This window comes from Neophocaena asiaeorientalis, unplaced genomic scaffold (assembly GCF_003031525.2).
Source record: "Neophocaena asiaeorientalis asiaeorientalis breed wild unplaced genomic scaffold, Neophocaena_asiaeorientalis_V1.1 scaffold217, whole genome shotgun sequence".
In the NCBI taxonomy this organism is placed as follows: domain Eukaryota; kingdom Metazoa; phylum Chordata; class Mammalia; order Artiodactyla; family Phocoenidae; genus Neophocaena; species Neophocaena asiaeorientalis.
Genome location: NW_020172293.1, coordinates 7,730,266 through 7,752,595, shown reverse-complemented (window position 1 = coordinate 7,752,595; position 22,330 = coordinate 7,730,266). Strand labels below are relative to the sequence as shown.

Sequence of the window (22,330 nt, the reverse complement as noted above, 5' to 3'; positions counted from 1 at the left end):
TGAAAAAGTGAGAAGGATTTTCAGACTACTGAGACCTGAGTACACGCACTTTGTTCTTCTGAAGTTTTTGGTTTGATTGACTTTGTTTGGTTTTGCCCAGGAAGGAAACAGTGGAGGGAACAAATAATGAAAGTGGTCTTGATGACAGTATGAAGTGAACTTATACTGATTACAATACAGTATTTATTGATTGATTTTTGCAGGGCAGAGTTGGGGGGAGTTCCGGTGGGAAGGGCACAGTGGGAATATACAGACGGAAGCTCTGGTCAGGATGAACAGCAATGAGATTGTTCCCAAAAGCCATAGAGCATCATCGTCCGAGAGCCTGTGCCACCGTTTCAGAAGAGCCCTGACACCCCAGGGCTGAGAAACCCCAAGTTACTTAAGGGAGACATTTAGTTTATCCTTCTGCTTCTGGATAGAATTGTACTTCAGTTAGTAGAAAGCAGCTGACAGTGGACTTCACACCTGACTCTAATATGGAATTGCTTTGAAGAGTGACCCAGGAGGATAACTGCCCTGCGCGATTCGGTGAGATCTCGGGAGGGAGGGTAAGCACTTCAGCAGCAGCGGGGGCCCCGGCAGGGACGGAGGACGGCAGGTGATGCCGCGCGACCTGGGGACGCGCCCCGGGGAAGCTGGCGGCTCCGGGCAGGCAGCGTGGACTGAAATCTCTCCAGGAAGAGGTAAGTCTTTCTTAATCGCCTCTCACCTCTTCACTGAGGAGGAGCTGCCCCAGGCCAACCGCAGGCTCCAGTTACGCTCACGTGATTTCTCTTTCCAGTTTTCCTCCGGGAAGCGCGCGCGGATCTGCTGAGCATTATTACCATATATAGAGAGAAACTGCCGGGCGAAAAACCCCGGGGAAGCCTGAGTCAGTTGCCTTAAGTACGAGTGACTGGGGGGTGTCAGGACAAACCTGCCCTTCAGATCAGAAAAGGGAAGTGTTGCAAATGGAAATCTAACTGCAGGAAAGGTTGGTAAACAGTTACTAAAATTCTGGAGAACTAACGAAAGACAGGCCTTTCTCAACGTTGACTTTTAAAACTAAGTTCCTACCTTCTTCCTACATGTACTTGTTTTTAATTGAAAGAAAACAAAAATATTCTAAATAGAGTCCAGGTGATGATCTAGGACAAAATCTCTGTGACTGAAGTATTGCTGTAGGTTAAAAAATAATGCAAAGTACATATAAGGCAACCTTGCTGACCAGTCGAAATGATTATGGATGTGTACGGTAACTGCTTTGATGTTTGTGACATAATTGTTACTGGCAGACTGAAAAATAGAACTACCAGGGATTTTGACCAAAAAGATTTCAAAAGGAGGGAAGGGACTTTTGGATGAATGTCTGGAAAAGAATCAAATGCTTTTACACCTATTCCCAACGTTTCTATTTTTCCAGTGTGTCCATAGCTCAGGCTACCTCAGTTTTCCACTCATAAAATGGTCATAGCATCGTTCTCTACTTAGTTTTTAGTACTCTATTAAATTTTTCTGTGATTATGCCCGTAAAGCTTCTTGAACCTCTTGGAAGCAATATATATTCACTCTTTAAACTTTTCTGTCACAGCCTATTATCATCTGATCATCAATATATGGTTTTTTTATGTTGTATATAGTGCTATTATCAGATGACAATAATCAATATATAGTTTTTTATATCATTATATTGATGATCAGATGATAATAAATAATGCCTGTAATATGGGAAATTTAAACATTACCAGAATGAGCCCATGGGCTTATTCTTGGATTCCATAAAATTGGCCCGAAACGGGTGGGGGGAATATCTATTCTATGCAAATTAACTAGGAAAATACCTCTATAATGCTGCTAAGATTAGATGAGCAAGGTAACATAGGAAACCAATTACCCAGTAAGCATTTCCTTGCATAAAGTAATACTTTTGCAAATTTCCAAATATATCCAAAAATATAACACTTTCCCACTAAATTGACTATCTTTCATTTCTTTAAGAGACGTTAACATTCTCATCATGGAAAAATCAAGCAGTACTGAAATGCAAAAAACAAAAATGTGAATATCCCTTAGCGTCTCACACTCCCCAGAGACCAGAGAGATCAAGAATATCCTGCCAGCCCTCTTTCTAAGGATAAACACACACGCACACACATGGGTGTGATCATAATATAATGCTCTGCAATGGAATTTCTTTACTTAATGAATTTTATATAACTTTACAGATTAATATGTGTAAATCAATCCCATTTTTTGTATTGGCTGTAGCTATTGACTGATAGAACTGCCTATCAGTTGTATCTCCTCCTGAAGAAGTCTTAGGGTTCCCCTCAGTGATTTTTTTTTTTTTTTTTCCGGTACGTGGGCCTCTCACTGCCGTGGCCTCTCCCGTTGCGGAGCACAGGCTCCGGACGCGCAGGCTCAGCGGCCATGGCTCACGGGCACAGCTGCTCCGCGGCATGTGGGATCTTCCTGGACCGGGGCACGAACCCGTGTCCCCTGCATCAGCAGGCGGACTCTCAACCACTGCGCCACCAGGGAAGCCCAGTGATGTTTCTTGATTACAAAAAACACTGCGGTGAGCATCTTTGAATTCTTACACACCCATGACCAAGTTTTCCTCTAAAGGTAAATTATACATGAGGAATTTCTGGGTCAAATTCAACAGACTTTAAAATGTTACAGTTTCATTTCTCTCCCTTTCCTCAAAAGCCTTTACATACCTACCTACTAAATTGTACGAGGGTCAATTTTCCGTTGTTGCTGTTTCTGCAGCTGAAGCTGTTCTTGTTGAGATATGTTTGAAGTTTTACCAGTTTAACCAACATGGTATTATGATCAAAGACCCCTCCCCAAGTGTATCAGCTGATCCAACCAATCAGTGTCCGTCCCCTTGGCTTTCCACAGCAGGCGAAAAGACAAAGGTGCCGCTTTACTCTTAGCTACGTGGGTATTTAAACACTGAGCCCTGAAAACGCTCTCTCCAGAATGTGGTTCAGACATGAAGTGTGGGAGACGCCCTCACTCCCCTCCTGCCCAAGTCTGAATGGTGGGATTCTCACTTTCCCACAGTCCCAAGCAATGATGAGCTTGCCCAGTCGTGCACGTGAGAGAGAATCTGCAGAGCTTCCTCGGGCCCAGGGTCAGTTGACCCACCAGACACAGGGAAAGAAAAGGTGAATGCGGTGATGTCAGCCATGAGTTCATACCTTTTAACACCCAGTGCTTCGGTCCCCAAGTCCATTTCAACACCCAGTGCTTCGTCCTTTGGCACAGATGACTCTTCGGGAGGGGAAGCTAGGAAGGGCATGGTGGAAGGCAGGTCCCATGAGGGAACACTGCAGAAAGGCCCCCTCCCCTATTGTTTTTTCCTTCCAGACGCGCAGGCTCAGCCACTTTGAGGCATGTGGGATCTTCCCGGACCGGGGCACGAACCCGTGTCCCCTGCATCGGCAGGCAGACTCTCAACCACTGTGCCACCAGGGAAGCCCTCTCTTTCTCTTTTTTTATTTGAGGTATATTGACATGTAACATTATATTAGTTTCAGGTGTACCACACGATTTGAAATTTGTATATTTTGTGAAGTGACCACCCAATAAGTCTAGTTAACGTCCATCACCACACATAGTTACAGTTTTTTTCTTATGATGAGAACTTCTAAGATTTACTCTTATCTTCCTCTCTTGATTTATCCTTCATTAGACCAGTTTTTAGATGTTTTTCTTTATTGACTAGGCAGTTCTATGTATTATTTTAGTTCTACTGGTGGTCACTATTATATTTTACCAAAGACATGTGAGTCTACATTTCTCTGTCGGAATCTGGACTTCCTACCCCAATGGGAACCCTTTGCAAGCTTTTATTTTTCCCTCCTTCCCTTCCTCTGTCCTTTCCCCAGGTTTTACTGAATAATCTACCCAATTTTCCAGAAGCTCTGATAATTATTTTCTTACAATGTGACTTCTTTTTCAAGATTACTTTTAATTGCATCACACTTCATTTCTCAAATTTTATTTAGATTTTACTCTAAATTTTATTGGATTTTTACTACTTAGTGTCCCTTCTCGTATATTGTATCTTTTCCTTTCCTATGATCTTTACTGTGATTCAGATTTTATTTAACTAAAGTATTTTCACAAGTAATTATCCTAAAAGCGTACAGGGTTGGTATACTATTACATTCTGAATCTCTGAATATCTATGATGCTGAGTTATCATTCTTTTCCTTGTTAACTTGTAACTCTGGTAAAACCTCACACCCTTCATGGTTCTTGATATTAGAAATGGGCTTTTGAAAAATAATGCTGTCATTAGTCAATGAACATTTTCAATCTGCAGGCACAATCCTTTCTCCGGCTCTGAAGAATTGCCTTTTATTATTTCATTAATTGTTCATTCTCTACTGCTTCCTTTTTTTTTTTGCATTTAGAACTCTGATTATTTTTAGATTAGACTTCTAAATCTGTTCTCCAAAGTACTTTTCTTTTCCCATGATCTCTCTTGTGGGTACACTCCACCAATATCATTCAGATTTTGGGATTGTCTATTACATTATTCACTGTCATTATTTAGATTTTTATTTTGGCAATTACGGTTTAAAATTTTTGTCAAAGAATTATTTTCAGAGCATTTATTTTGATGAAAACCTGGTTGGTTTGTTTGTTTAATGGATGCAATGTCCTCTCAGATCTCATTGTGAATACGAACTAGGATGTTTCTTCCAAACTCTTTCCTGGTTCTTGTTTCACAGAGGTTCCTTTGTTCTAAACGGTCATCTCGGCGCTCCTCTTCTGACCGGAAGGTTCTACTTCTGCAGTTAGTGATGTTGGTGCTGTCTAGCTTATTTACTTGTATGAGCTGGAGTGAGTCTCTTTAGCACTCACATTTCTCTGGCTCTGGGATCTCCCAGGAAGAAGCAGCCTCGACCAATAGTGAGTGAGCCTATTCTTAGGTGGGTTGGAGGTGAGGGCATAGAGCAGGTGGATCCCTTTCAGGTGTGCCAGAGGAAAGCCGGCTGGCCTGCCGAGTCCTCTCCACAAGGCAGGCAGCCATGGGGCCAGCTGGGATTGGAGCTATTCCTCTGGCCAACTGGAAGGATTTAGGCTGGTGAAAGGATGCCCTCAAACACAGATCTGACCTTGGAGTCCAAGGGTTTCCCCGAGGAGAGGTGGGCAAGACCACACAGGCTTTCTTGTAATCTGACTCTCCCCTGTATGGCCTCTGTATTAGTCTTCTGTTGCTGCATAACAAATGACCACAAACTTAATGGCTTAAAATAACATGCATGTATTATGTAATAGTTTGCGTGGGTCAGGCGTCCAGGCGTGTCCTCTGATCAGGTGCCACCAGGCCACAATCACAGTGTTGTCCGCGGCTGCTGTTCCCACGTGAGGCTCTGGATCCTCTACCAAGCTCATTAAGTGTATGGCAGAATTTGGTTCCTTGCCAAAGGACCAAGGCCCCTGTTTTCTTGCTGAGAACCGTGCTCAATTCCTAAGGCCACTTGCAGTCTGCTGCCGCGTGGCCCCCGAAGGCAGGTCACAAAGCAGATGTTTGCAAGTTTCCAGGCCAGCAGAAGTGCATTGCTCTGACTGCAGTCTCCTTAGTGTCTTGCTACAAGAGTGTCTTATGAAACAGCATGCAGTCAGGGGAGTGACTATCCATCCCATCAGCATTTGCCATGTGACACAATCTAATCAAGGGAGCAGCTACCCTTCGTATTCAAAGGTTCCCTTCACATTCAAAAGGAAGGCGTTATCCAAGATGTGTACACCCAGAGGTGGGACTCTTAGGGAACCCTCTTAGAGTTCTGCCTGCCACAATCTCAAGAATGCAAGAATATGTTCCAGTTTCCACTGGTGGGGTGAAATTTCTCCTTCTACATTAGCTGAGTCACTTTAGCAAAGCATCGGGGAGGGAGAGTTATGTTTAAGACACTACATCGTTATTTAGGTAATTAACTTTCTACCTAAATGAATTGATGTTTTTAACTTTTTGTTACTGTGTTTACCTTTTTAAAAAATGTTCTTCGAACAAATCAACTAATCTGAAATGTAAATAAAACTACTTTATAAGGTCGAGGCAGTGTATCTGTTTTAAATAATAGACTTTATTTTTTAGAGCAGTTGTAGGTTTTCTGAAAATGGGGCATGAAGTACAGAGAGTGCCTGCACCCCCCCTGTACCACAGCCCCCAACGCACACTTTCTTCTATTATTAACATCTTGAGTTAGTGCGGTACATCTTTCACAATTGATGAGCCAGTATTGGTATACGATTATTAACTCAAGTCCATAGATTCCATTAGGACTCACTCTTATTGTTGTATGGTCTATGGATTTTGCCTGATGCATAACTGGCGTTTGACGTGTATACATGTCCACAGCATCCATGACATGCATCTACCACTGCAGTACAGTATAGTTTCAACTCTGTATTTTTTGATCAAAAAAAAAATTTAAAATCCAATCTTTGTCCTGTCATGGATCACTTATATGATCCTTTCAGGCAAATGTAGGGTGTCCAGACAGCTATGTCGTGGGTTAGCACATAACAGAGCCTTTTGTGACTGCATAAAGATTGGCCTGAGAGCCCTGATATCCAAAATCAATTATTAGGCATGACGTGGTTCCATCTGTTTAAGAACACTGTCTCTAGGGAGGGAATTTTAAGACAGAGAGGGTAGTTTAGGTAATAATACTAATAGCATGATCCAGACCAAAGTCTAGCGGCACAGCAGAACAATGAGTTGTCAGAAATACAATTATCTTGAGGATGCCCTGCGAAAGATGGTGGAGAGAATGAGAAGTCAGGGAGAAAATATTTCATAAGACACGTCTGATAAAGGACTGTTACCCAAAATATAGAAAGAACTACTAAAACTCAACAATAAGAAAAGAACCAGATTTTAAAATGGGCAGAAGATCTGAATAGACATCTTACCAAAGAAGATATACGGATGGCAAATAAGCCTAGGAAGAGATGCTCTACATGACGTGTCCTCAGGGAAATGCAGATTAGAACAACAATGAGATACTAACACACACCTATTAGAATGTCCAAGATCCAAACACTGATACCACCAAATGCTGACGAGGAGCGTTTCGTTCATTGCCGGTGGGAACGCAAAATGGCGCAGCTCCTTTGGTAGGCAGTTCGGCAGTTCCTTACAAAACTAAACATACTCTTACCTTATAATTCAGGAATCACACTCTGGTATTTATGCAGATGAGTTAAAAACTTATGTCCATATACCAAAAAAAAAAAAGAGTTCTCAAGCCACGAAAAGACATGAAGGACACCTAAATGCATATTGCTAAGTGAAAGAAACTAGTTGGAAAAGGCTACATGCTGTATGATTCCAATTACATGACATTCTGGAAAAGGCAAAGCTATGGAGACATAAACATAGTGGTTGCCAGTGGTTAGGGGAGAAGGAGGGATGGATAGGCAGCCACAGAGGATTTTCAGAGCAGTGAAGCTATTCTGTATGACACCACTTCAGGGCAGCTCTCTGCACTTTCTGCTCAATTCTGCTGAGAACCTAAAACTTTGGTTAATCTAAAAAACAAAGTCTATTTAAAAATTATCTTGAGGAAAATGTGTTTCCAAGCCGGTAACCCAGACTAAAGCCGAGCCCCACAGGATTTGTGAAGGCTGGCTTGAACACATATGTGGCTGGTGCTAAGTGTTCCTTCCAACCCAGCCGCTGTGGCTGGCACAAAGCCTTTTTTTTCCCTGGAGCGATGGCCGTGTGTGGCTGTATTCACTGTAGAGGCAGCTTGATTGAGCACAGAGCAAACTCCACTAAGCTCATTCTCTCTAGGACTACGAGGGGGATCAAGACAGAGCAGTATTGTGTGGAGTAGACTAGCCGCCTCTTTTGCCTGAGGGTGACAAACATGCAACGAAACTCCATTTGGCAGTGAGAAACAATGGCAATGCTAAATTGTTCAGATAGAAGTATTGTGCTCTCTTGGGTATAGGAATCAGACGACCCTTTGAAGGTCACTGAAACCCAAGGGGGTGCTTAGGTGAATCACAAGTGTGATGGAAGGGAACACTGAAGGAAGGGTTAGACACTGATCTCCTAGATAATCTTGGAATTGGAGGTTTCCATTTATTTTGGAAAAGTAACATCCACTCACACGTGACATTCCAGATCTAAGAATGTGTAATTTATTTTTTTCTGAATTCTTTGATTTTGCTTTATGTCCTTAAATTGCCATCTATATATTTGGAACTCAAGAGTATACTTTGCACAGGAGACGGATTTGGGAAGCAATCCATCCACCTTAGAGTCTATATAAAAAATAGTTTAGTTAACATTGTATCCACAGAACTTTTTATAAGGTTGCTTCAACCAGATATCCTACCTGTGACTCCAGAGAACAACAGCTTGAAATCGTAGCATATTTGGCATATAACATAGTCATGTGCCTCTGCTTTCTCATTAGTGTATGGAGATCCCTAGGGAGTATCCACAGCGGGATATAGCAAGGAGACCCTACAACGGCTGCTTAGATGGAGTCTCTGAGTTGCTTTGGTTCTGCTTTAATGTCACTGGGTTCTTATGCTCGTTTGTTTCCTTTCTTCTTCAGCTTCTTACTTGATTAAAAACTAGTCAGGCCACACCATCAGAAAGGCTACGATTAAAAAAAAAAAGGAAGGAAGGAAGATGGAAGAAAGGAAGGAAGAGAGGGAGAGGGAGAGAAAGGAAGGAAGGAAGGAACAATGTAATTGTTTGCTCTCCTCGTATATTTTTCACATTCAGATATAGATTTGATTCTGAAATCAGAGTATCACAAAATATGAAAGCTGGAAGAAAAATTATTTAGCCTAGTAAATTATTTAGCAAAGTAATATTTTTTCAAATAAAATTCTACAGGGTTCACTAATATAGCAAAATAAAATATTAAAACTGGTACATAGGGCTTCCCTGGTGGTGCAGTGGTTGAGAGTCCACCTGTCGATGCAGGGGACACGGGTTCGTGCCCCGGTCCGGGAAGATCCCACATGCCGCAGAGCGGCTGTGCCAGTGAGCCATGGCCGCTGAGCGTACGCGTCCGGAGCCTGTGCTCCGCAACAGGAGAGGCCACAATAGTGAGAGGCCCGCGTACCGCCAAAAACAAAACAAAACAAAAAAACTGGTACATAGCCTTCTTGGATAGTCAGTTTTCATGGCTGGGCCAAAAACATGACATCAGTTGTGGAAGACTTATGCATATTCAAAAGCTCCTGATTCCTGAGGTTCACCTGAGCTTTTAGGCATCCACAGAGCACAGGTTGAAACCCCATATCTAGTACTACCCCTTCGTTCTACAGATTTAAATGATCTGCCTAACACACATAACTCTTTTGTTGTGATTTTCAAAAAATAGTTCTAAGTTGCAATTGAAAATTGAAATCGTTTATTCTTTTACTCAGTTTTATAAGTCTGTGAAGCATTTGAAGATTAGAAAAGTCGGAGTGTCAATGAGGCCAGTTAGCTCAATATGGTAGAGTAGAAGAGTATGGACTTGGAGTCCAAAAATCTAGATTCCGGTTCTAACTTTGCTGGTCACTAGTGTGTGACTAGAGAAGAATCAGCTCACCTTCCTGATCTTGATGCTGCGTTATGTCTGAAAGTAAGGATAATAATGCCCAGTGCACCTAGTGTCTGAGGCTACCATGTACACGTTAGTTAAGTTTATATTTTTGAGGATGTTTTCGCCATGGTAGAAGAAAATGATAATAGCGATCACCAAAACGGAGTTCTTTTAAGTTTTAATAAGATGGTGTATACATTTAAAGCTGTATATTAATAAATGTTAAAAGTTTATGTTAGTCTAAATATTTTTAATTTATAAAAATAAAGTGTTATCAATTTTTGAAAAGCCAAGTATAGTCTGTGAACAAGTTTTGAATTCTGCAGCTGTCATTGGGCAGGGATTTCTAGAGATTTAAAATAGTGGTTATTCCCGGGCTTCCCTGGTGGCAGAGTGGTAAAGAACCCGCCTGCCAGTGCAGGGGACACAGGTTCAAGCCCTGGTCTGGGAAGATGCCACATAGCCTCGGAGCAACTTAAGCCCATGCGCCACAACTACCGAGCCTGCTCTCTAGAGCCCGGGAGCCACAACTACTGAAGCCCACGCACCTAGAGCCTGTGCTCCGCAACAAGAGAAGCCACTGCACGCACCGCAACCAAGAGTAGACTCCGCTCGCCGCAACTAGGGAAAGCCCATGTGCTGCAACTACTGAGCCTGCGCTCTAGAGCCCATGAGCCACTACTGAGCCCATGTGCCACAACTACTGAAGCCCGCGCACCTAGAGCCCGTGCTCTGCAACAAGAGAAGCCACCACAATGAGAAGCCCGCGCACCTAGAGCCCGTGTTCCGCAACAAGAGACGCCACCGCAATGAGAAGCCCGCGCCCCGCGACAAAGAGTAGCCCCTGCTCACCGCAACTAGAGAAAGCCTGCGCGCAGCAACGAAGACCCAACGCAGCCAAAAATAAATAAATAAATTTATAAAATAGTGGTTATTCTTGCATCAGTCAATTTCCCCTTCACAGTAAGGAAAATATAATTTATTCGTCCCGCAAATTTATGATCACTCCATCTACTCAGAGTTCAGATTACGTAGTTCTTTCTCTTAATCAAATTTACATTTGGAATACAGGGTTTTAAAACATTAAATTTATTCTATCAAAATAGTTCTATTAATTTAAAGATTTTAAGCTACATGCCTTGATAAGGTTATTCCTCTTCTGGAATGAACAGAAGCACAGAACAGGTAACAATAATTCTTATTTCATACTGATTCCTTTAGATAATCATCAAAACAACTAAAACAGAATATACCCCTATAAAATGTGAAATTATCTTTCTCTGTCATGGGTTCTTTTTTAATGGTGCTTTTTAATCAGCAATTTTTAAAGAAAACTCAGTGCTCTAGGGCAGGGATTGGCAAACGAAGGCCTGCAAACCAAATATAGCCCACTTCCTGTTTTTGAAAATGAAATTTTATTGGAACACAGCCATGCTCATTTGCTTATTTACATTTTGTCCATGGCTGCTTTTGCACTTTGACTGCAGTTGAATCATTGCTACAGAGACCATATGGTTTGCAAAGCCAAAAATATTTCCTATTTGATCCTTTGTGGAAAAAAATTGCCCACTCCTGATCTAAGGACTAAGTACAGGAAAAAGAAATAGATGGTCCGCTTTCTTGCAGCAGTGGTTTAATCAAAAGTTTCTAAAATATAAATATTCCGCACTGGGTTGAAAAGCAGGCATTCTGCCTAATGCTCATGAAAGCCTTACCTTGAAAGGTCACCCTGTGGTCAGTGTTCATTACTGCTGGATGCCAGGAAGTGTGAGTTCCTTTCCTCTGTCTGTGGAAACAAAGACCAAGTAGCTGTGTCCAGACTTCTTAGGTGATAAGATTTTTTTTAAGGACAGACAACAGTGATACGTAAATAACAAAATGATGCAGATCCTTTTCACAGATTTTTGGATGGGTGTTTGGACCACCTTGATCTTAGTTGACTTTGAGAAGCTGCTTCTTTGGGGCCTCAGTTTTGGGGACGACAGAGGGTGGTCAGTGGCATCGCAGAGGTGTCTTTCCTACGGTCCCCTCTTCGCAGTCTTGGGAGAGGATTCTCTCCTTTTGTAGGAAAAATGTTGACTGTACTGGCCACAACCTTAACCCTTGGGTACGGCCAAGCCTCCTGCGGGTTCCACTCTTTTCAGACGTCGTCGCTATGTAAGGCAATACATTCCACTTTTGTTTAAGTGCTTTGAGTTGGGTTTCGATTACACACAATCACAGCTGTTCTTCATCTGAATGTCTGCAGCTCTAACATCCTATGATTTTTTTTTTCAATTTTTATTGGAGTATAGGTGATTTACAATGTTGTTAGTTTCTGCTGTACAGCAAAGTGAATCAGTTATACGTATATCCACTCTTTTTTAGATTATTTTCCCATATAGGCCATTACAGAGTATTGAGAAGAGTTCCCTGTGCTATACAGTAGGTCCTTATTAGTTCTCTATTTTATATATATGTACTTAACGTCTCCACAGAGACTTTATTTTTTAAAAATTAATTAATTTATTTATTTTTGGCTGTGTTGGGTCTTCATTGCTGTGTGCGGGCTTTCTCTAGTTGCAGCGAGCAGGGGCTACTCTTCGTTGCGGTGCGTGGGCTTCTCATTGTGGTGGCTTCTATCGTTGCAGAGTACGGGCTCTAGGCACACGGGCTTCAGTAGTTGCGGCTTGTGGGCTCTAGAGTGCAGGCTCTATAGTTGTGGTGCATGGGATTAGTTGCTCTGCGGCGTGTGGGATCTTCCCGGACCAGGGCTCGAACCCGTGTCCCCTGCATAACCACTGCGCCACCAGGGAAGTCCTATCTATTTTATATATAGTAGTGTATATATGTCAATCCCAATGTTCCAATTTATCCCCACCCCCACCTTATCCCCTGATAACCATAAGTTTGTTTTCTACATTGGTGACTCTATTTCTCTTTTATAAATAAGTTCATTTGTACCATTTTTTTAGATTCCACATATAAGCAGTATCTGATGATATTTATTTTTCTCTGACTTACTTCACTTACTATAATTATGTCTAGGTCCATCCTTGTTGCTCCAAATGACATTATTTTGTTCTTTTTTATGGCTGAGTAATATTCCATTGTATATATGTACCACATCTCCTTTATCCATTCCTCTGTTGATGGGCATTTAGGTTGCTTCCACGTCCTGATTTTCCACCCCCAGGAAGCTCATCTCTGAGGGCTGCTGCTTGTGATGTTTAACATCAGACCTGCATTAAAATTGCAGCTCCACCATTTGTTCGTTGTGTGAGCTTTTGAGCTTCAGGCCTTACCTCTATAAAATGGAGATAATAATACCTGCTTTCAAGATTGTTGTGATGGTGAAAGGAGATTGAATATTTGAAAAGCGTAAGGCATAGAGGAGACAATAAATATTCTGAAAGTGTTCCCCTAGTCATCCTCAACCAAATCAGGAACAATGGAGTCAGAGGTCCTAACCCTCACCTCCTCCAACTCATCCTATGCATACTCATCTTCTAGAATTAAGTCAATGGTTTCTCCTTTGGGAAGCCTACCCTGCCCACCCACCACTCACTAAGCTTAACTCAATGCCAGTTCTCAATGGTCTTACAACCCTCTGAGATTAGCACTGAGAACATTTATAGCACTTCACCCAGCTTTTAAGACTAGTTTTCCACTTTATTTATAGTAGCAATAGATGTTCATTATTTTAAAAATTGGAAAATATAGAAAAGTACAAAGATAAGCATAATAGATGCACAAATCAGCCATATTCCCATTCCTACAATTCAGGCATAAGTGAGAGATAATTCCATCTCTCTCTCTCTCTCTCTCTTAACCTACATGTATTGATATTCATATGCTTTCAGCTGCAAGTAAGAGAAAACCAGGACTCAATATTCATTTGTCTAACAATCAGAAAAAATTGGCTCACGTAAGTCCAGAGATAAGGTGACTTCTTAAGAAGGACAATTAATTAAAAGTCAGTTTCAAGTTATAGCAACAAGGAACTGGGACTAAAACAAATTTAATATTCCTTAAGTACTATTTTGAAGACTAAATGAAAATCAGTCAACTATATCTAAATATCTAAATAGTTGAAATAAGTGAGTAAATTCAGCAAATTGGGCGTATGGGGAATTGATTACCGTGGGTGGGCATTTGATGAATTGACTTTTGGCCACTGACCTACAGCGGATGATGCCAAGGTTGAGCGCCCAGTGGATTAGCAACCGCCCCCTCCCCTATCTGGGCCTTCCCATCTTCCCGCCTTCTCCTGGCGTCAGCTCAGCCCAGCCTCGCTGCGTGGCAGCCGCGTGGTGCAGACATCGTGTGCAGACCCGCCAACGTTTAGTAGAAACAGAACTTTGGCTTCTTGCGTCTCTTTTCAAGATGGAGGAAAACTTTTCCAGAAGCTTCCTCCCCTCCCCAAACATTTCACTGGCCTGAAATGACCTCATACCTACCCACGTCTCAACCTACCACAAGGGGCATTCATGGCGACCACTGGTGATGGGCTCCCCAGAGCAGGGCTGCTCCCTGAAGCACACAGCTATGCAGAGGCAGGTAGAAACCTGGACAAGACCATGTTGTTCGGGAAGAGGAGGGAGATGGGGCTGGGAGGAATCAACAGTTCCTGCTACCACATTTTTTTTTTTGCGGTACGCGGGCCTCTCACTGTTGTGGCCTCTCCCGTTGCGGAGCACAGGCTCCGGACGTGCAGGCTCAGCGGCCATGGCTCACGGGCCCAGCCGCTCCGCGGCATGTGGGATCCTCCCGGACCGGGGCACGAACCCGCGTCCCCTGCATTGGCAGGCGGATTCTCAACCACTGCGCCACCAGGGAAGCCCTATCACATCTTTTTGATTTAACACATATAAATTTCCCCATGACATTAAACGTTTTTGAAAACGTGATATTAACTAAAAATATAATTGCACGAAAGCATCATAGTTTATTTAACAAGTTCCCTGTTGAGTTAGGGCAGTTCAAATGTTTCACTATTATAAATCACTCAGTGTTTTGTCCTAAAACTATCATATTAATGTTCATAAACCCATTTCCTTGAAGAATGCTATTTCTCTTACTGAAATAAGTATTGCCATTGATAGTTAGGTGTCCTTAATTGTTCAAGAAAAAATTGTATGTATAACTTATATTATACATACAGCCTTTTGTAACCTTTACTACCAGCTCCTTTGTTGACTCACTTTCCCCCCCCTAACTAGAAGAGCTCTTGGCCAACTCATTTCAACAAATGTTTACTGATGATGTTGTCAAGCCCCACAAAGTGAATAAGAGCTAATCTCTGCCTTTTTGAGCTTATAGTTTAGTAGAGTTTTTCCTGAGTTAACCCTCAGCAGGTAGCAGTCTTTCGATGACCAGAGCTGTCTGATCCATATATTTATTTAATATTTCTTGAGCATTTATTATTCTCCAGGCCCTGTCCTAGGATCCAGGGGCGCAGTGTCCTCTTGGAACTTGGTAGCATCCCTAGGCACTGAGAAAGCAGTCCAAGTGGATCTTTCAAAGTTGTTCCTCCTACCTATTTTTCTCAGGCCCTTTGTCACTCAGAAAGGAAACATCTGGCCTCCCTGCCTTTTTCTGAGTACTTTTGAGGGAATAGATTCATATATATTTTCTTGCTTTTGGCCTTGTCACTGATGTCATAGATAATGTAACTTTCTCAACAAAGGCCTCAGTCAGAAACTTTAGTTTGACAGTCTTTGTTTCCTAATGCAGTTGGTAGGAAGGCAGGAAGCGCTGCTCACAATGAACTTGGCCAGCTGTGGCTGCAAACCGCATGGGAGAACTCAAATCCTACCGACCCAGCCAGCCGACTGCGTTCTCTCCCGGGACCTGGAACCTACCCAGGCAGTGAGAGGCCAGAGAGCACTGGGTTCTGACTTGGGACTTCCGTTCAGTTTGGAATTTTTCAGGACAAAATTTCATGCTTACAGATTTCATGCTTAAACACAAACAGCTCTGCAGTTGCCCAGGTGAACTTGTTTTCTTTAAATTTTACTGAAGTATAGTTGATTTACAATGTTGTACTTAATTTCTGCTGTACAGAAAGTGACTCAGTTATACATATATCTATTCTTTTTCATATTCTTTTCCAGTATGGTTTATCACAGGATATTGAATATAGCTCCCTGTGCTAGACACTAGGATCTTGTTATTCATCCATCCTGTATATACTAGTTTGCATCTGCTAATCCCAAACTCCCACTCCATTCCTCTCCCTCCCCCCTCCCCCTTGGCAACCACAAGTCTCTTCTCTATGTCTGTGAGTCTGTTTTTGTTTTGTAGATACATTCGTGTCGTATTTTAGATTCCATATATAAGTGATATCATATGGTATTTGAACTTGGTTTTAAAAAAAGATATAAACATTTCATTTTTACCAAAATAAAATTAAAAGAATCTCTCTACCTTTTTGTGGTCCACCTAAACCTACACAGTTAATAATTCCTTTTTTGACTCAGGGACTTGATTGGGGAAAAGAAGATCTTGATTCATAGAATTTTAGAGTTAGAAGGACCTTGGAAACGATCTTGTCCAATAATGCGCAAGCCCGGCTGCCCATCCAAACCACATGGGAAGTTTTTATGAATATAGTTTCCCAGGCTCCACCGGGGCCAAAGGAGTCAGATTCTCAGGACATCAGGTCCCAGTGCCAGAAACGTTGGTCCAAACCTCACATTTCACAGATGATGAAATTATGGGCCAAAGATTTGTGGAGTCACACAGTCATATCATGTCACTGGGGTTAATACATTTTTTTACTCAAACATAAGCCTCTTTCTTTAGTTTATTATCCGAGAAATTTCAGGGAAGCTGGAAGAGAGGCACTGCTGAGTCTTGAATCCTCCTCGTAAGGACATGGAGAGAGGTCAGTAAATGAACAGCAGGGGCAGAAAAAGCAGGAGAGCCAGGGAGGTCTGCAGAGTCCTCAGCGAGATGGCAGAAGTCATCAGCAGGCGGTGATCTGAGTGGCAACAAGGCAGTCTGTCCTGCTCCAGGAGCAAGGCCTGCCCCTGGCCTGCACCCCTCCTTTCCTGCACAGACTGCAGAGCCGGGAGGGGCTGAAGGAATGGCGCCTGCAGGGCAGCATCACGTAGAGATGCAGCAGCAGGATCTGACGTCTGGTCTGGTGCCAGGAGAGCCTGACCCAGGGCGACGTAACTGTGACTCAGGCGGCTACTCAGCTCCCCCAGCGCACAGCCGGCACTCCCTGCCCTGCAGGCAGGAAAGAGGCGTAGGTTCGAGGTGGCAGCACTACACACACCTTTAGCTGAAGCCCAGGCCTGCCTGTGGCCTCGGGCTGCTCTTTTCTGCTTAATGTAGATAAATACAGAAAAGTGGCATGATATAGCTCTTTAGTAGAAAAACAGCAAAGGTTATTATTATTTTTTTAATGATACATACTTTAAAAAGCAGACTTAAATAGAATTGAAAGGAAGATAACTTGCTGGGACTGAGTTCTCCAGTAAGATGCATTTGTTCCGCAGGTATATATGGAATACCTACTATGCACAAGGCAGTGTTCCAAGCGTTGGTTTCTGGAGCTTACATTCTTAGAACTGAAATCATAAATATCTTGGTAATTAACAAACAGTGAATAAATGACGGCTTCCTTTCCTTGGAGTAACAGCTTCCTGATGTTTTTTGAGCTCTGCTTATTTCAGTATTTAAAAGAGCAGCAATTTAATGAAATGAGAAGACCTGAAATAAAGATTGTGGCATCCAAGCAAATAGAAAGGAGGCATTAGGTTAATTGTGCTCTTACGTAGCATGTTAGATGGAACTCCATAAAGCCACACGTGATTGTGAAAAGCAAAATTTTGTAAAGTCCGACCAAGAGTCAAAATCCACAAAGTATAATACTCCACGTTGTTTTACTCTTGTGTCAACGTAAAAAGTGCTGATATATAATTTTAACAATATTACCAATTGCTATAATTTATCGAATACTGTGTGCCAAACAGTGTGCATTTAAAAAATTTAATCCTGGGGCTTCCCTGGTGGCGCAGTGGTTGAGAGTCCGCCTGCCGGTGCGGGGGACACGGGTTCGTGCCCCGGTCCGGGAAGATCCCACATGCCGCGGAGCGGCTGGGCCCGTGGGCCATGGCCGCTAGGCCTGCGTGTCCGGAGCCTGTGCTCTGCAACAGGAGAGGCCACAACGGTGAGAGGTCCGCGTACCGCAAAAAAAAAAAAAAAAAATTTAATCCTGACCACAAGCTTTTGAGGCAGGTCTTCTCCCCATTTTACAGACGTGATAACTGAAGCACAGAGAGGTTAAAAATCATGTCTATGATTCCACAGCTCTTGAACCAAATTTAAACCCAGTTAGTCTGATCCCCAAGTCCCCATTATTCACGAACAAGCTTGAGTGCCTCCCAGACATCCTCGTGAATCTGTCACGCATTATAGGTGGGAAAAGTAGAGCACAGTGATTAAATGCCTGGGCTTTGGTGTCAGGCACATCCCCTTTGCATCCTGGCTCTGCTGCTGCCTAGCCAAACAGCGCCTGCCTCACTGACTTGTCCTGGGACCACAGGATAATTCATGTTAAGCACATGGTACAATTCTTGGCTCTCAGTTCTCAGTCCATGCTGACCATGGTAACTATGGTCAGAAAGATGATGGTGGTGGTGACCGTACAGCAGCAGAACCTTGGCTCTGGTATGAAATCTATTTCTTAGTTCAGTCCTTCAAATTCTGAAGTTTGAGTTCCCAAATCTCCTAAAACTGATGACAAATTGTCATCAGATTGCTGGCTTGTTTCTTTCTTAACTCATCATCACCATTATTGACTTGGGAAATAGTAGAATGTCATTCTGAACAGCAAGCGCTTTGAAGCCAGGAGAGGGTGTAAATCTTTATTCTGACACGTACCTGATATGCAACTTTGGACTAATCATTAAATGTCTAAGCCCATATTTCTCAAGCTGTTTAAAGGAAGAATCAGTGTCTTTCTTTCTTTCATCCGTCCTTCCTTTCTTCCGTCCCTCTTTCTAAGTCCCCTTCCTTCCTTCCTTCTTTCCTTCTTCCTTTCTCTCCGGTTATTTCAAAACTATCGTGGACTGATACTGTTGCAAAATACAGTAGAAATATTTTAGCAATGTCAGATTGCTACAAACACACCTAAATGATTTCAATTTGTGTTCTAATCTCACTGAGGACATTAGCAGTTTGTGGACCTCAGATACATACTTCTCTTAGCTTTTATTTCATAATCTATAAAATTGGGACCCTACTACTTTTTTTCACATGATTCTTACGAAAAATCAAGTGAAATAATGTGGATAAAATTCTTGTCTAGTGTGTCATGAGCACTGAAGAATTGGGAGCCCCTTAGGAGTGCCTATTCCTGGCCTGTGCCAGAAACTAGAGAGACATAAGCAAGAGCTGTAAAAAGTAGGGATCTCAAGTATTCACAGCTGAATCCCATATGAGTCCATTTTCTCCCTATCTCTCTGGGCAGCTGAGTTGCTCCTTGGGAAATATATTCTACAACTCCAGTTTTTTCAGTGATGTTTTAAAAGGGGTACGTGACCAGATTGGGCTAATCCCTGAGTCACGCCAAAGGTCTGTGCACTCTGAACCCAGCCTGTGGTTCCATTTTGCTCAGTATAAGGATAACCCTAGAACGTTACTAAAGAGAAGCAGTATGGACATCACCATGCCTGTCTAAAAGTGAGTGCATTATGGTCAGGATTTCAGTTGTGGCTCAGAAGTGAAATAGCTCTGCCTGTAATGCCTAGTTAAATTAACCTGAGACAACACAGTTAAATTACATATTTAATAACTGTGTAATCACTCCGTTGATAGTATCATCCATTTGGCTTTAGAAGTGGGATGAACAGAGTTCCCAGTGGAGCTGAGAGAGGTGCTGGAGTGGCCCTGGAATGCTGCTCACCAGGACAATTCCTATACTATACAGTGATGGGACAACGAAGAAGTGTAGCTGAGTCACATCAGCAATCTCCAGGCAACATTTGAAGGCTTGGTGAGTGTCTAAGTGATTAAATCATGATGTAGACAAGAGACAGGATGACATCTCCTTGGTCATGATATTTAATTGAACCTGGCACAAGTTGCAATCAAAGCACCAAAAACCATAAATAGGAAGATGACAAACATCTCTAAGATTTGTTTGATGACTCTAGCCCAGACCTCTCTTTGAGCCCCTGGGTAATGATGAGGCCTTAGGGTAGTTCCAAAGTCAGAACCACAGACCTCAAGTCTGAGCAGCTCTTTGAAAGCTCACTGGGCTTCCCTGGTGGCGCAGTGGTTGAGAGTCCGCCTGCCTATGCAAGGGACACGGGTTCGTGCCCCGGTCCGGGAGGATCCCACATGCGCGAGCGGCTGGGCCCGTGAGCCATGGCCGCTGAGCCTGCGCGTCCGGAGCCTGTGCTCCGCAACAGGAGAAGCCGCAACAGTGAAAGGCCCGCGTACCGCAAAAAAAAAAAAAAAAATTAAGCTCACTGCTCCTTCCTTGGTCCTTTCACGCCACGTAGAGAAAGCACCTTTAACCTTCTAGCTGTTTCACTTTGAGCCATCCTGTGTGTCTCTTCTGCCTTCGGTTTTGCCTGTCTCTTTCATTTCCTCTCTCTGGGATGGCTCACGTACTCTTTTGCCCCTCTCTCCAGCCTCACTTTTAGGACAGTTTCTCTGCCCCTTATATTTGACTTTCAAGTTTCATAAACTGGGAAAGAGAAGAGCTATCAGTACATATTTCTGTGAAAGAAAACATTATCAGAAGTCCTCTAAGGAGAAGAAAACTAGAATAATACTGAAGATTGCACTTTCCAAGGGAACCTACAATAAGATCCATAAAAGATTTTTAATAATTTTATAAATAACTAGAATTGCTGTGGACTAATCAGTTGAAAAAGTTTGAAATGTTATATCAACATTTACTAAGAAAACACTACTCACAGTAAAAGATTTTGTGATGAAATTTAGAGTAAAAAATTTTTTTAAATTCTACACTGGCAGTGTCGCAAGCTCAAAAGCAAACTGCAAATCTGTCAATACTTGTAGCTAGAGGTAATATTGTCTTATTTTACAAATGACATTAAGATTACAGGAAAAAAAGAGGAAAGGGAATTTATTTTCATTGAGTTACGGGAAGTTCAAAATTTCAAAATATAAGTACAGGTATCCAACCCAACACTGGCAACATCAAAATCGAATCAAAATGGAATAGTAACAAAAGCTGTTTTCCTTCCCATCCATTTTTGCATAACATCCTGATTGACCAGCTGCAAGCATTTTAACATGCTTGAGATGGCAGCTCTAATTTACATCGCAGGCTCTCTCGGATTAGTCATCCTGCTGTAAAAGCTGTGGCCTCGAGTAAGTGTAATCCTTGATGAGAATAATGTCATTAAGTATCTCTTGTAACATCTGAAAAAAATCTGCTTTCTTCTTTGTCAGCCTAGTGCTAGCCCCAATTTTTCTCTTTAATAGCCCAAGGGGAAGAGCACCCATAGCTCTGAAAATCTACAAGTCTAGGGAGGGATGAGAAATCACATAGCATGTTCCTCAGGCTTCCAGTCTGAATGACCTAAACTATTTAGTGGCAAATAAAAATATAGCCTGCTTGTAAAGATATCTGGAGATGATTATACAATGACTAATTCCTACTCAACAGTTCTTTGTCTTATTTAACCAGAACCCAAGGGCTGAGTACATTGCATTTCTCCGCTGAGAAGCAGGAGAGCTGGACCTCCCCCTGGCTGGGACTGCAGCGGACTTGGGTTTCACAGGGTGTGTTGTCTGAGATGGTCTGGATATGCCAGCAGGGCTGAAGCACCTCGTGGTTATCAAGTGTGAGGTGTTTTCTGTGCATAGATACACGAAATCCCCAGCCCTTCAGTCGTCCCTGAGCTTTGTCTCTCACTTGAGCGTTTCACCCTGATGCGAGGGCTCACTTTTACTGCTTCCACACGGAGCTGTCTCCCATCATGCCTCACACTCCACCCCACTTGTACATTCAGATATTTAATTTAGTGCAGGCTTCCATTTTCTGTCTCAGAGCTATCGCTTTTGAGACCTCTTCATCCTCACAGCCACCAAAAGTTGACTTCTTTTCCTCCCTAGAGATGGGAGATTTTTTTTTCACCCAAATATAAGATTTTTTTTCCCTTTTATTCAAATTACTCTTTTCAGTGATAAAGAGAGAACTTCCAGGCTGTGGTGAGCTGTGGCTGCTTCCTGAACGCCCGCCTGCAGGAATCCTAATCACACCTCAACAAAGGTGCCAGTGACTCTAGTTTCTACTCTAGTTGCTGCAACTAGGGAGCACTGTAAATGCTACAGTGCTAACACCAACCAGTCACTGCTCATAACTCTGGGACCAGATTCCCCTCCTGGCTTAGGCCGGCTCTGAGCCGCAGAGACTACATCTGACCAGCTATACTGTCTTCTCCTCTTTTTCTCTCCTCTCTCGTATTTTTTTGCTTCTTGGTTATATTCAAGTCTAATCTCTTTAAGCCCTGCCCCTCCCACGCCCATTTTTGTCAGTAGGGTGTGGGTCCCCAGGTGCACCAGGGCAGAGTTAACATTTTTCAGAGTGCCACGGAGAACAACGTTGAGTGGCTCTACTTTACTGAATAGCGTGGTGGCACTGGAATGCTATTAGTAGTAACCAGCCTTTACTTTTCCTGGTACAGGAGTCCTACTTGCTCTGGTTTAAGAATCCTACTTGCGGGCTTCCCTGGTGGCACAGTGGTTGAGAGTCCGCCTGCCGATGCAGGGGACACGGGTTCGTGCCC

The 22,330-nt window shown here is 42.7% G+C and overlaps 1 protein-coding gene across 2 annotated transcripts in view; it reads left to right on the top strand.

The window, feature by feature from the left end:
* Positions 1-667: 667 nt before the first annotated feature.
* The window catches only part of ITGB1 (integrin subunit beta 1), an 82,031-nt gene continuing 60,368 nt past the window's right edge, over positions 668-22,330 (top strand). Inside the window, exon 1 of one of the 2 annotated variants that reach the window (XM_024765399.1) lies at positions 668-686. The gene's annotated coding sequence lies outside the window, so the exon portion shown is untranslated. Of the gene's footprint in view, positions 687-19,540; positions 19,558-22,330 lie in introns of those variants that run through there. The other variant, XM_024765410.1, reaches the window with a different exon arrangement.